The 13,241-nt window shown below is 35.2% G+C and overlaps 1 protein-coding gene across 1 annotated transcript in view; it reads left to right on the plus strand.

The window, feature by feature from the left end:
* Positions 1 to 13,241, plus strand: part of kcnh2b (potassium voltage-gated channel, subfamily H (eag-related), member 2b) — a 181,516-nt gene that overhangs the window by 2,537 nt on the left and 165,738 nt on the right. The window lies entirely within an intron of this gene.

Consider the following 13,241-nt stretch of genomic DNA (forward strand, 5'->3'; position numbering starts at 1 on the left):
AGGAATAATAGGATGTTTTCCCTATGGAATAGCAAATGTTTCTTCGGACCGTCTTCCATTGATTATTTCAAACATTTAGACTGCTTAGATAATGAAGACTTTCTAGTTAGACTTCCTTGTCAATAATAGTAGAGTGTAAATGTCAATCCATAATTCTGAATAGGGGTGTGCGTTATGACGATTCTTGTTCGTGGGCGATAAAAATGTCTCCACAATCTGCTTTTGAAGAAATATCGTAGTATAGTGTTACAGCACATATTCTGTCATTGCAGATCTTGTGCCTCTGTCTCAATATACTGTACAACACCACATGCATTCACAGCAGTGTTAACTCCTCGGTAGAGTTACTCTCACGGGACACTGCACTTATTCAGAGTCACAAAGTACATTATTTGCATCTGCTTTAAAGCCTTCCCGATAATATTTTTCATTCGCACGCTGGTCTGATGTGCAATTCTTCTGAGCATTTATAGCATTTATAGCATTTTAAGTTGATAGGTTTATCATAGCTTCAGTGTCAAATGTTTGTCTGATAACAAACTGAAATTTATACATCACCTAAAAGTTGAATAAATAAGCTTTCCATTGATGTATGGTTTGTTAGGAGGACAATATCTGACTATTTGAAAATTTGGAATCCGAGGGTGCAAAAAATCGGAATATTGAGAAAATCGCCTTTAAAGTTGTCCAAATGAAGTTCTTAGCAATGCATATTGCTAATCAAAGATAATGTTTTGATATATTTAAGGTAGGAAATTTACAAAATATCTTCATGAAACATGATCTGTACTTAATATCCTAATGATTTTTGCCATAAAAGAAAAATGGACATAAAAATATTTTTGCTACATATATACAGTACCTGTGCTACTTAAGAGTTGTTTTGTGATCCAGGGTCACATATGATAAATTATCTTCATTGCTGTTTAATTTTCAATGATGAATTAGTTCATAATGAAGACCCAAAGCATGTGAAACAGTTCAAAATTTCTATAAATCAAGTCTGGTTTGCATCATTTGGTCAGAAGTGACAGAAATCAATATGTTTTCACTTTCCATCTGATCCTTAACACTACCCTTCCTCTTTCAAGATGCCGCGTCTCTCCCTTGGGCGCTTTGAATAATTTATTACCTTCCATCAAAACCCATCGCAAGCTTTAGAGAAGTGCTTTGGAGGTATTGAAGAGTAAGAGTCCTTCAAAAATGCGTTTCATCACACGTGGTCATCACACTGACCAGAAGCTGCTAGTGTTTCTCCTTTAGTGTTTCTCGCAAAATGCCTCGGATCTGTTTTCTAGCCTTGAAGTCTCACACTAGACCGCTTCAAAAAGAACACTGTGTGCTTCCCATTGTGAGCAAACACGATTTTGATATCTCAGCCGAATATTAAAAACTCGGTAGATGTGATGAAATGTCAGATGAGAACAATAGCTGCAACAAAACAATAATAAAAAATAAAAGTGGCTCATATGTGTGTCCACCAAGTGCATTCGTGGCTGATACGGCCGTTTTTAGGTGAATATTTGTTGCCCAGTGTCTCTGAAGCGTGAGGTCAGAACCAAACACGAATTCACAGAGCCGTGAGACCAACAGAGAACAACAGCAACACGAGCATCACTGTGGCAACTGCTGAAGACACTACCAGAGAGACCGAGTCCCGAGAGAGAGCCAGAACTCTTTCTATTCCTCCTTCTGTTGCAATTCATCCATCTATTGACTATCTATCCATTGTCTGTATGTGGTTTATTGTTCTGTCCGTCCATTTGCCTGTCGTCTATAATTGAACATATAAATATAAAACTTATTAAAATTATTATGTATGCATTATAAATATATAATCTATCTATCTATCTATCTATCTATCTATCTATCTATCTATCTATCTATCTATCTATCTATCTATCTATCTATCTATCTATCTATCTATCTACACCCATTCCATTCTCCCAACTATTCATGAACGGCTTACTACTTTCTCCTGTTCTTTCTCTCATCTCATTGTCATTTTAACCTCGTATCATAAAGTCTTTAGAGGACAGAAGCATCAGAGGAGAGTCTGAGATGCACATTTCCCCACTGCACTGAACTTTGCTCAGCATTATGGTGGGGTATTTATAGTTTTCTATATAAAGTTGTGTTTTTCCATCGCCTGCTTCGCTGAGTTGTCATGGTCTACTTCAACCAGTATTCTGGGATGCAGAGTGGTTGCTATGCCATCTCTCTCTCTCTCTCTCTCGCTGTAATGGAGAGCGGGTGAGATCACAGTCTTATCGGCATGCTGTCAGAGGAGTTGGTGTGATTAAATTTCACCGTGGTACAGGTGTCCATTCTACTTTGTCTTCTCCCTTTCTGCCTTTTTCACTCCTGTTCTCTAATCCGCAAACTCCTACACCTAGCATTAGTTTGTAGAGATTTGGCTGTACTGCAGTTGAAGTATTTGCACTGATACTAGTGTGCAGGAAAGCGTTACATTATTTACATGTCAGAGAGATAAAGAAACATGGTGTACGGTTTAAATTACAGAGCAGGACGTGTCCCAAACAAGTCAAGATGAGTTTGGTTGCATATAAGATCTTGGTGATTGCATCTGCTCTTTAGCTCAGCTTGCATGCATGCTGTTTTGAATATGTATATGCATATGCATGCACATATGGCTGTTGTATTGGTGTGAGCTTGCATCTAACAGTCTCTAACAGGCTCAAGTTTGCATCTGCAAGACAAGCTGGCAGGAGAAAGAGCACACTAACACCTGTGTTAAACCCTCAAACACACACGTGCAATTAACTAGATTCACTTTCCTCCTTGTTAAAGCCACACAAAGAGGATTTGCTGTTTCCTGTGCCGTCGTCTTTCAGGTGCTGCTCATCGCTAAATGCATTGTTCTCTTTTCTCAGGAGACACGGCTTGTTCTTTCCTCACAGATAAAAGACCAAGATGAACTCACTTTCATCCATTCAAATGTGCCTTTCTTTCTCAGTGTTTGTTAGTGACTCTGATGCACTGCATGCAAGAAAAACATTTTAATCTGTCAAGAGATTGAATGATATGCCTCATGTGGAAAAGAACTTAACACATAAAATACTAATATGTATTTAATACACAAATATGTAATGTATTAATATAGATATACATTTTTATATATCAATGCATTAATCTAGTGTAAAATTCATTCAAATCTAATATTGAGATATATGAATATATTTGATTAAATATTAACATCTATCTATCTGCCTGGCTCTCTTTATCTTTGTTTTTTGAGTTAACTATATACTTATATATAGATTGGCTTCATTCCTTAGAGGTCCTCAGGACAGTGTTTTAGGTTTTTTAATGCACCAGTTCATATCTGTGAAACTAACCTTTAAACTTAAAAGCTTTTATAACTATTCTATTCTGTCAGTCATGTTGACATCAGAGTTCAGCTTGCCATTCTTCTTGAGTGATCTGTTCCTTTAAAGCCTTGACGGATTGTGCTTTGGTTTTTATTAGCCCTGGACTCAAAGGTTGTGGAGATCAGTTTAAACCTCCTATAAAGAGACAGCTGAGAACTCAAGAGATGTTAATTATAATGCACCAAGGGTGTTTTCTCCAATTCGTTCATTCTTTCTCGGTTTCCCTCAGTCAATCTGTCTCTCCTTCGTCAGTGATGCATCTTATTTTGGTCGTGGTGTTTGCGTGTTCTGTATATAGGCTTGACACAAACACGCACACACTTATGTTAAAGTTCCTCTTATCCAACCCACTCTGTCTTTCTTCAGAGCGCCTGTGGCTGTTTCTCTGAAGTATACCGTCTGCTGCTAAAACTGGTGCTTGTTCAGCCTGCTAATGTCAGACAATGAGACGATGAGGATCCCGCTTTCTAATCTCAAGATTAAGGCTGTTTTTGCAGAACTGCTTTTATTCCTCTGTGGTTTCTTCAGAAGTTCACTCTATTTTCAAGACACTCACTGAAGTTCTTTCTTCTTATGTTAGTCTGACGAGGAACCCAAACACCTGCTGGATTGGCCCGATAATGGCGATTTTTCCATCAGTAGCGTTTACTCAGTGTGCAGATCACAAGATTAGATATCCAAACAATTAAAACCCAGTCTCCGCCACAAGTTAGATTGAAAAATGAGCTTCAGATTTGCAGTCACAGTAAAATAACAGTGGCTTTTCTCTTGTCTTTTTAGTTGTCATTTTCCTTGTCCTATGCATAATTAAAAATTAAACAAATAAAATAAATAAATAAATAAAATATTAATTTCTTGTGATGCATTAATTTACATGCAGACAAAATTAAGGTTTTTTAATTAAGTTTCCATTGTTTTTTTTTGTCAAATTAATTTTTTATTTTAAGTAAATTATTTTATTGTTTTTAAAGTTTTTACATGCTCTTTTTGTTTTAGATCAAACTCAAATATTTTATTTAAAAATGAAAACTGAAAAAGAAAATAAAATGACTTTTTTTGTTAAAATGTTTATTATTTATCAGTTATTATCATTTTTAAGTACATTTATCAACAATATTTGTTGTTAAAAACACTATAGAAACATTCTTTTAAACCAAAATAATAAAGTAAATTTAATTTAATTCATTTTTTTAATTATTATTGACAAATACACTCTATGCAAATGGCTACCTTTATCTAAATGTTTTTAGATTTTAAACAATGAGATTTCTATAAACCGAGATATCCACATGCAAGATTATCTAGCATATTGTAAAAACCTCTTTGTTGGGTTGTCTGCTTGTATAATAGGTGTCTTTATTCACCTGAAAACATTTACAGATGAAAAAGTGTAGCAGACTTATCAGCAACTTTTATTTACTTTATTCAGACATGGGTTAACTTTCATCAGAAAAACAAAAAGGAGTATCTAAAACTTGTTAAATGCGTCCACAGCGGAGAGAAAGAGCTTTTATCTCCCGCAGTGAAAGTAGCATCTCTGTGAGCAAACGTCACCTCTGTATTGCACACAGAAACTCTCACCTTTAAAAATCTCCCTTCTGACCCGTGAAGCATCTGTCATTTACTCAAGACTCCAGCGTTTGCTTCTGGCCTTTATCTGATGGCCTTTTGAAGGTGCAAGCATCCATCATGTAAAAGCACTTAAAGGATAAATGCAGTTGACACCACTCCTACTGAGGAGAAGAGAGGCGCTTGATGTATTTCTCACTGTCAGTATCAGCGGTAGATTCAATCACTTCCTGTTGATTCCTCTCTCTGTTGCCTGAAGTTTCCCATCAGTCCACGGTCCAGGGAAGTTGATTCTCAGATTTTTGTGTGATTCACTTATTTTGTTGTTGGTTGTCTTTTTTATTTTCTTGTGCAATACTTTGTAGCACACACTAAATGTATTTGTATGGCTAATCAGTAATTGTTTCAATATTTATCTTGGCAGCTTTGTACGTGGCTTATCTAATCAGAACTTAGCGTCTAAATCACCACAGAAAGGTCAGCATATTTCCACAAAGCTGGAGCTTTTACTAATCCATTGCCCTTATGTGTGGTCGTTTTTGGGCTAATTTGTATGTGCTTTCAGCTCCTAATATGAGAGTAGTTGTCGTTGCTATCCACTGTGTTTGGGAAAATATGCAAATGTTTATAGATTCTGTTTAGAATCATTTCTAAAAATAATTTCAAACATATTTACACACATATATATTTAATATTAATTATTTTACATGATAGACATTAACTTATGAAGAAATACATATTTAAAAATTTGTATACATTGTTTATGCACTGTACACACTGTACACTGTAAAAAAAATACATGTATATATTATATAGTATATATAGTATATATATATAGTATAGAGTATATGGCAAGTTAATATAAATATATTTAATTTAACCTAATTTGCTAATTGTACATATTAATGAAATACATATTAAAATGTTAAAAATTAAAAAAAAAAAAAATTTTTTTTAAATATAACATAAGATACAGAACATATATAAATAAAATATAAAAAATGGAAATACATGTAAATACATTATAAGTAGTGCTGTCAAACGATTAATTGCATCCAAAATAAAAAGTTTTCCTTTACATAACATATGTACGTGTACTGTTTCTTTATAATTTATGTATATATTTCAGAAAAAACTTTATTTTTATATACTAAATATATTTATTTATAATATAAATTATATGAATATAAAGACATATATATACATGTAAATACTAGGGCTGTGACGGTTGCTGTGACAACTGCATCGCCACGGAGGTCGTTGCTACCGCGGTTGTCTACTGCCACCGGTGGTAGTGCACGTGACGTCACAAACTCTATAGCAAGCATAATACAAAGTTTTGTATATAAGTGTAATAACTGTAATCGTTGCAAATTCTAAGTCTATGGTAATTAACAAATTACCTCAAACACAGCGTTTCCTTTAGATTGGCAGATTTGAGCGCAGGAAAATACAGTTTATACATTCAGCAAATGAATTTAGTGTTGGGCGATGGATCTTGTTGGGAAAGCAAATACCACCTCACCGATCTGGAGTCATCTGCATTCATGTCACCCATCAGCGATCGCACAAGTTCTCGTGATCGCAAACGCTGGCTGGTCAGGTTTGGTGAGGCTTTCTCCAAACTGGCCAAATACAAATGAGACAGCGATAAATAAAAGATGGTAACATGAAATATGGCAACGATTCCTATTTCAAAGAGAGCGTGTGCAGATGAGGAGTTACTGAGCTTGCTTGGTGGCGGAAAAGTAAACCGGACGCAACACAACCGCGTTGCGACATGTTAAGTCTGTCTAGTGTCTATACAGGACATTTGAACTCAGTGTCAATACTTCACAGACCGGACGGGGGATTTATCATGTCGTGTTGTGCTGCATCCAGTGTAGCATCACTGATTATAATGAGTATTTTGTTGCGTTGCGTCCTCGCGTCCGTTAGACACGGTGTATTTAACTTTCTTATTTAGGCTACTTTCTTGTTAAACTGCATTATTTCTTTGATATTTATTTTAGTGTTTTGCAGGCGGCGTTCACTGACAGACGTGCTCAAATAATCACGAACTGACGAGTTAAATAGGATGTGTTAGATGAGTGAGACAGTGCTGGGCTGATTTCTAGACGTGCATACATATAAATATATCCTGTATATAATATATATAAAATATATTACATGCATGCACAGTTTAAGTCCGCTTTAATCACCTTTTTTGGTAATTCCATGAATTAACTGACCACGACACTGCTTGCATATAGTTTATTTCGCAGTTTGACATAAAAGGATACGGACAAAGGAAGTGCGCACCGCCTTTGAGCACAGGACCATCCGCGCTCGCTTAACTTGCACCTGATAATAAAGTGAAGTGGAGCGTGTGTCTGAACCGTTTCCTGTTCAGTCATTCTGCGACTGAATAAATTCACTTCTTGTCATGAGAATAAGTGACAGAATATATATATATATATATATATATATATATATATATATATATATATATATATATATAAAATATATATATATATATATATTTTACATATATTTATATATTACGTTGATATGTACATTATGCTAAATAATAACTAACTTATATAAACTTATTTACATATATTTTAATATACTTATGAAATAATATTTTCATATTAAATTTTTAATATATATTTTACAGTCCATTTTTGTGTAATGTTCATGAAGATTTTTTTAATTTAATGGATTTATATTTGTTTTAACTTATGTATTTACATATATAATAATGTTTATTTATTATTTTACATAATAAACATATTATTTGGTAAACATTCCATTTCCAGCCTTTCTGGCCACGTGGTTCTCCATCAAACCAAGCGTGCAGTTAAACAAGTTAATATTGTTTTCCTTTACTAAACTTAAATGCATTAACAAAATGCCGATGGAAGTAAACTGAGGTTCTGGTTCCCCTCAGGAGGAAGGACGCATTTAATATCCAGACTGACTGTTCTGGATAAAATCTAGCATTTTGTGAAAATGAAGAGAAATTGTTCTCATAGTATAGTAATGTGGCATCTAATGGCTCATTTTAAACGTCTATCTCGTCTCTGTCTGTCCTCTATGTTCCAGCACACCTCGATCTGCTGGATATATTGAGTGGAACGGTTCATGAACTGCACATGTCGTTTTTTTGGTTTATTGTAATGCTAATGTCTCTCCAGGAGTTTCGTAAGGTTATGGCCTCTTATGTTTCCCATCTGTTCACATTCACCTAGCCTCCGATTTTAACACTCGCCAAAGCCAATAAGAAATATTAATGACAGTAAATGTTCTCATTTGAGGGAGACAGAGAGACTGAGAGACTGGACAGAGACAGTGTGTGTGTTGTGTCTCAGTGTGAAGCAGCTGCTAAAGCCGTCAGGAACACAAGCAGCTTCTGTAGTGAGTGTTTTTACTGTTGCCTGGAGGAACGTGTCAATACTGCGCCGCTCTGTTACTAATCACCTAACGACCACCAGTGCAGCCGCTAAAGATTTCCCTTCACTACAACCAGATAAACATGTCATCTATGGTGCTACATATTTACAGGTTCAATAATTAGTGCAGGTACTGAATATTAGTTTGTTTTATTGTTCGTTAGATTTCTTTTTCTTCCTCACAGATATATGCACGTCAGCCCAAATGGATCATTTTAGATTGTGTAATTTCAGATTTTATTAATTACAGATTACAGTTTTTATTTACAGACAAAATTTAAATGAACATTGATTACATTTTTGGTAAATAATTTTATTAAAATTGTATACTACCCACAAAAGCTAAATTAAAATGAATCTAATATGAAGTAAAAATTAAACCTTCAGTGATTATTGTTACGTTCTAATTTCAGGTGTGTTTTTTATTCTTAAACTTAATACGTTTAATATAATTTAATTAATTTTTTTTATAAACAATATTTAAATCAACGCTGAACCAAAAATGTTTGTAATTTAAAATATATAATTTAAACTGTAGGTGTACTTTTGCACTTTTAATAAAACCCACACGCACAAGGTCTACAAATGACCTTTTCTCTACACAAACACAAGCTTTTCATTCAGTTATAAACTACAGAACAGCTGCTGCTTGACTCAGGCTTCTGCTAAACCTCAAACTCAAGACCAAACTGTGAAAGACACTAAACCTGCTGCGCAAAAGCACATTAACATACACGCTTCATCACCGGGACAGATACATGTACAGTACGGGACGGTCACGAGGGGCTGACCTTCACACGACCGTCACGTAGAAACTCGTGCCATTTCACACAGAATGTGTTTGAATCACTAGCAGAGAACCACAGCAGTAAATGACTTCTGCTAAAAGAGTCTGAAGAGTCTCGCTCGTCTCACTCCTGATGTTCTAGAGAGATCTGTTATCTCTCACGGGACACAAACACTGCAAACGGTAACTGAGAGCCAAACCCAGAAACAGACGCTTCTCATGAGAAAGTGAAGTCAGCAATGTTAAATTAACCCATGGGGTTTCATTTCATTCTGCAGGAGTTACCGGCTGATTTACTCTGAGGATGTTTAGTGACGTAGACGAGAAAGGAAAAAGATTTGGGGGTGAATATCACACAAACAATAAAAAATATATATTATCTTAATTATTTTCCTATTGGTAAAATAATCGTAGGATGAATCTTGCAAACCCAAGAAAAAAAGTTTCTCATTTTAGTTTCTCATTTTCACACAGTCGAAAAAAAAATAAAATAAAATAAAATAAATAAAATATATATATATAAGATTATATTTTTTCCTCTTTCGGGTGAAAATTGGAAAATTCGGGTGAAAAAGCTGCGAGATATTTTGACATTGACCCCAAGAGAATCCGATACTGGAAGAAACAGAAGTATGAGCTGACAAGATTAGCCGACAAAAGCAGAGCACGGGTAGCTGGAGGTGGGAGGAAAAAAGTTAGCCTGGAGCTAGAAACAAGGCTACCTGACTGGATCTACTCCATGCGGGACAAACACAACCGAGTATCAAGAAAAATGATACAAAATAAAGCGTTGGAGATCTACAATTCCATGAGTGATGGAGGAGATTTGTTTGTGGCTAGCAGGGGTTGGTTACAAAGATTTCTACAGCGCAATGGTTTCTCACTTCGACGTCGCACCAGCATGGCCCATAAAGACCCAGATCTACTAACTGAGAAACTTGTTTCTTACGTTGACTACGTTAGCAAGGCTGTCAGTTCTAAAAAGATTTTAGGAAAAGACATCATTGCAATGGACGAGACTGCAGTTTGGTTCGATATGGTGTCTCTTTCTACTGTTGACACACGAGGAGCAAAGAGCGTGGCTCTAAAAACCACAGGATACGAGAAAAGCCATCTTACCGTTGTCCTCGCTGGCAAAGCCGACGGCACCAAACTGAAGCCTTATATCGTTTCTAAAGGGGCTAATTGTGAAGTGAAGGCAATGCAGCAGCAGATCTCCAGCGCAGTAATTACTACTTCTGTGAATGGCTGGATGAATGACGCTCTCACGGCTGACTGGCTGAAGTCTGTGGTGGGAAAATTCAACTTCACCCCGCGGCTGCTGGCGTGGGACTCGTACCGCTGCCACATCAGTGCCGCCACCAAAGAGGAGCTCAAATGTGGCTACACATCACAACAGCGGTGATCCCGGGAGACTGCACTAAATATATCCAAGCCCCGGATGTGATGTGGAACCAACCCTTCAAGACGAGCCTGAACGATGCCTACGATCAGTGGATGGCACAGCCGGAGGTAACTTAAAAGCCCCCGCCCGACGCCTGCTTGTGGACTGGGTGGTCGCCGCCTGGGACAAATTGGACGTGGATATGATCAAAAAGTCTTTTATTTTTTACATTTTTTTCTTGTTTCACACAGTAAAATAATTATGGGGTAAATTTTGTTATATTTTATATATATATATATATATATATATATATATATATATATATATATATATATTATTTTATTTTTTATTTAATTTTTTTTACTCTTGTTACTCATTTTCACATAGTAAAAAATTCTAGGGTGAACCTTGCAAAAACAATAAAGTATGTTAATTATTTTCCGCTTGCTTCTCTTTGTATACAATTAGAGATTCTAGGATATCTTACAAAAACAAGAAAAATATTAGTAGAATAATTTTCCTTTTCTTTTATATAGTAATTTTTTAAAATATTAAACATTTAAAGTGCATATTTAGTTATACTTTAGTTATAATGTTTAGTGGTGTGTCAAGCTAGTTTCTTCAATGGTCATTTATCATGATGACGTTATCTGTAAGTGTGTAGATATTAAATGTTTCTCCCAAAAAAGGCACTGTAAATTGATGATAAGAGTTTGTCAGATGCTTGTATTACATGCTGAAATTACAGTCCGTAATGTATCAGATCTGGAGCGCAGCCATAAGTGGCTCACCTCACTTAACTGGAAACCTCCCATATTAGTAATTTCCATCCCATATTTGGATGTCCTCAGAAAAGCGTCAGTGATAAATCTTGTTCAAGGACTGTAAAGAGAGTCGCTCGGCCCTGGGTGCTTGCTTCAAACTTCACTCTCTCTCAGTAATGGACTTTTGTTGTTAATTTGTCACTGAGGCAAATCCATTCATCTCCGTATCGACCCTACAATCGAAAGTTACAGAGCAGAGGTCATTTACATAAAGAAGTCTTAAAGGGATGTTTAAAACAGTTTGATTCATTCTAAGTGTCAAAGAGGGTGAGAACAGATCACAAGAGGCCTTGACTAATAAGTGGCCTTCGGAGAAAGTAGATCTGCAAGAAAATGGCATCATTGCACTGCTACAGAACCGAGAACTTGTAGTTTTAGTGTAGATTTTAGTCTTTATTTTTATGCAGATGCAAGAAAAGACCACAAATCGATATGTAAATTAGAAATTAAAAGAAGATCAACTGAAATTTAGTATATGAACTCAAAAAAGACGAGCAATTAAAAAGCCATTATAGAATGTGAATGTGAATCTATTGTGTTCCTATTCTATCCCTATCCTAACCTATTCTATTCTATTCTATTATTATCTTTGTTGTAAATTACTACAGTGTATTATATTACTATCTTTTGTAAAGGGAAAAATTTATGAAAAAAATTGAGAAAAGAACATATAAAAAAGGTATAAAGAAATTTGTTTTGTTTTTTTTAGATAAAATGATATTGAAAAAAATTCCAAGTAAATTTCCTAATTACATTTATATAAATAAAAAATTCTAAATAAATTCCTTAAAACATTTATGTAAATATTTTTACATTTTTATAAATTTGAATTTTTTTTTAAATTTATTTATTAATCTTTAGATTTTTCATATCTTTCTTTTAATTTAATTGTACATAAATAATTTCTATAAAAATATATTTTTGTAAAATAGTATTCAATTAGCTTTCTTTTTCTTTCTTTCTTTCTTAATTTTGTTATATATTTAATAGTATCAGGGTACTACACTGCGACCAAAATGGTCGCATATGCGACCTTTTGAAATGACATTGCGACCCAATTTTTTTTGAGGTCGCAAATGTATCACTGATTATTTCTGTACCTACCTTATGTTTTAGGCAATATGCTATGATTTACTGTGATCATTTATTAAAACAGAAATGTGTATTTTAAAAATACTTTTTATAACGTGCTCCGAGCATTCAACACATCAAGTTGGCTTCAGCCCCGCGATGCGGGAAGGCTGAACTGAGCAGCTGGTGACTCGCACTGTGTTCGGTGCGCACGAGAGAGCCGCGTCTCACAGACAGCAACACTGAACCGAGCTCTCCTTCAGGATGTTCGCGTCCTCCTGCACCTGAACGAACAAATACAAATCGCAGTTTAAACATGCAGAAAAAAAGAGCGAAAAGCGAAAGAGCTCAATTCAGCACCGCAGTGTTCTGGTGTTCAGGGCGTCTCAAAGTCTTCTTGCTTTTGTACTGACAACAAAAACATACAAAATATGTCAAAATACCCGTCTTGGAAAGTGTGTTCGAAAAAGTATGTGGTTATGTCTTAAGTGAAAGTAAAGCGTTGAGAAAGAAATCGGATGTGTATCATTATAATGGATGCATTGTCTCTTAAAGTGACCGCGCCTAATTTACTAGCTCTGCTGTCAGTGTCTTTACTGTATGAAAATGAAAGTAAATCACTCACTGCTCTTGATTGAATTACTTAGTAGTTTTTAAAAGAATTTATCCACAGTCAAACCAAAAATCAAATGTAATTGATTATATTTTTTACTAGTGGGTGCAGACACTAGTTCATTTATGTAAGTGAGTATAGCAAAATACAGCGAACTGTGAAATAAA

The sequence above is a fragment of the Carassius carassius genome, chromosome 35, assembly GCF_963082965.1.
Source record: "Carassius carassius chromosome 35, fCarCar2.1, whole genome shotgun sequence".
Taxonomy (NCBI): Eukaryota; Metazoa; Chordata; class Actinopteri; order Cypriniformes; family Cyprinidae; genus Carassius; species Carassius carassius.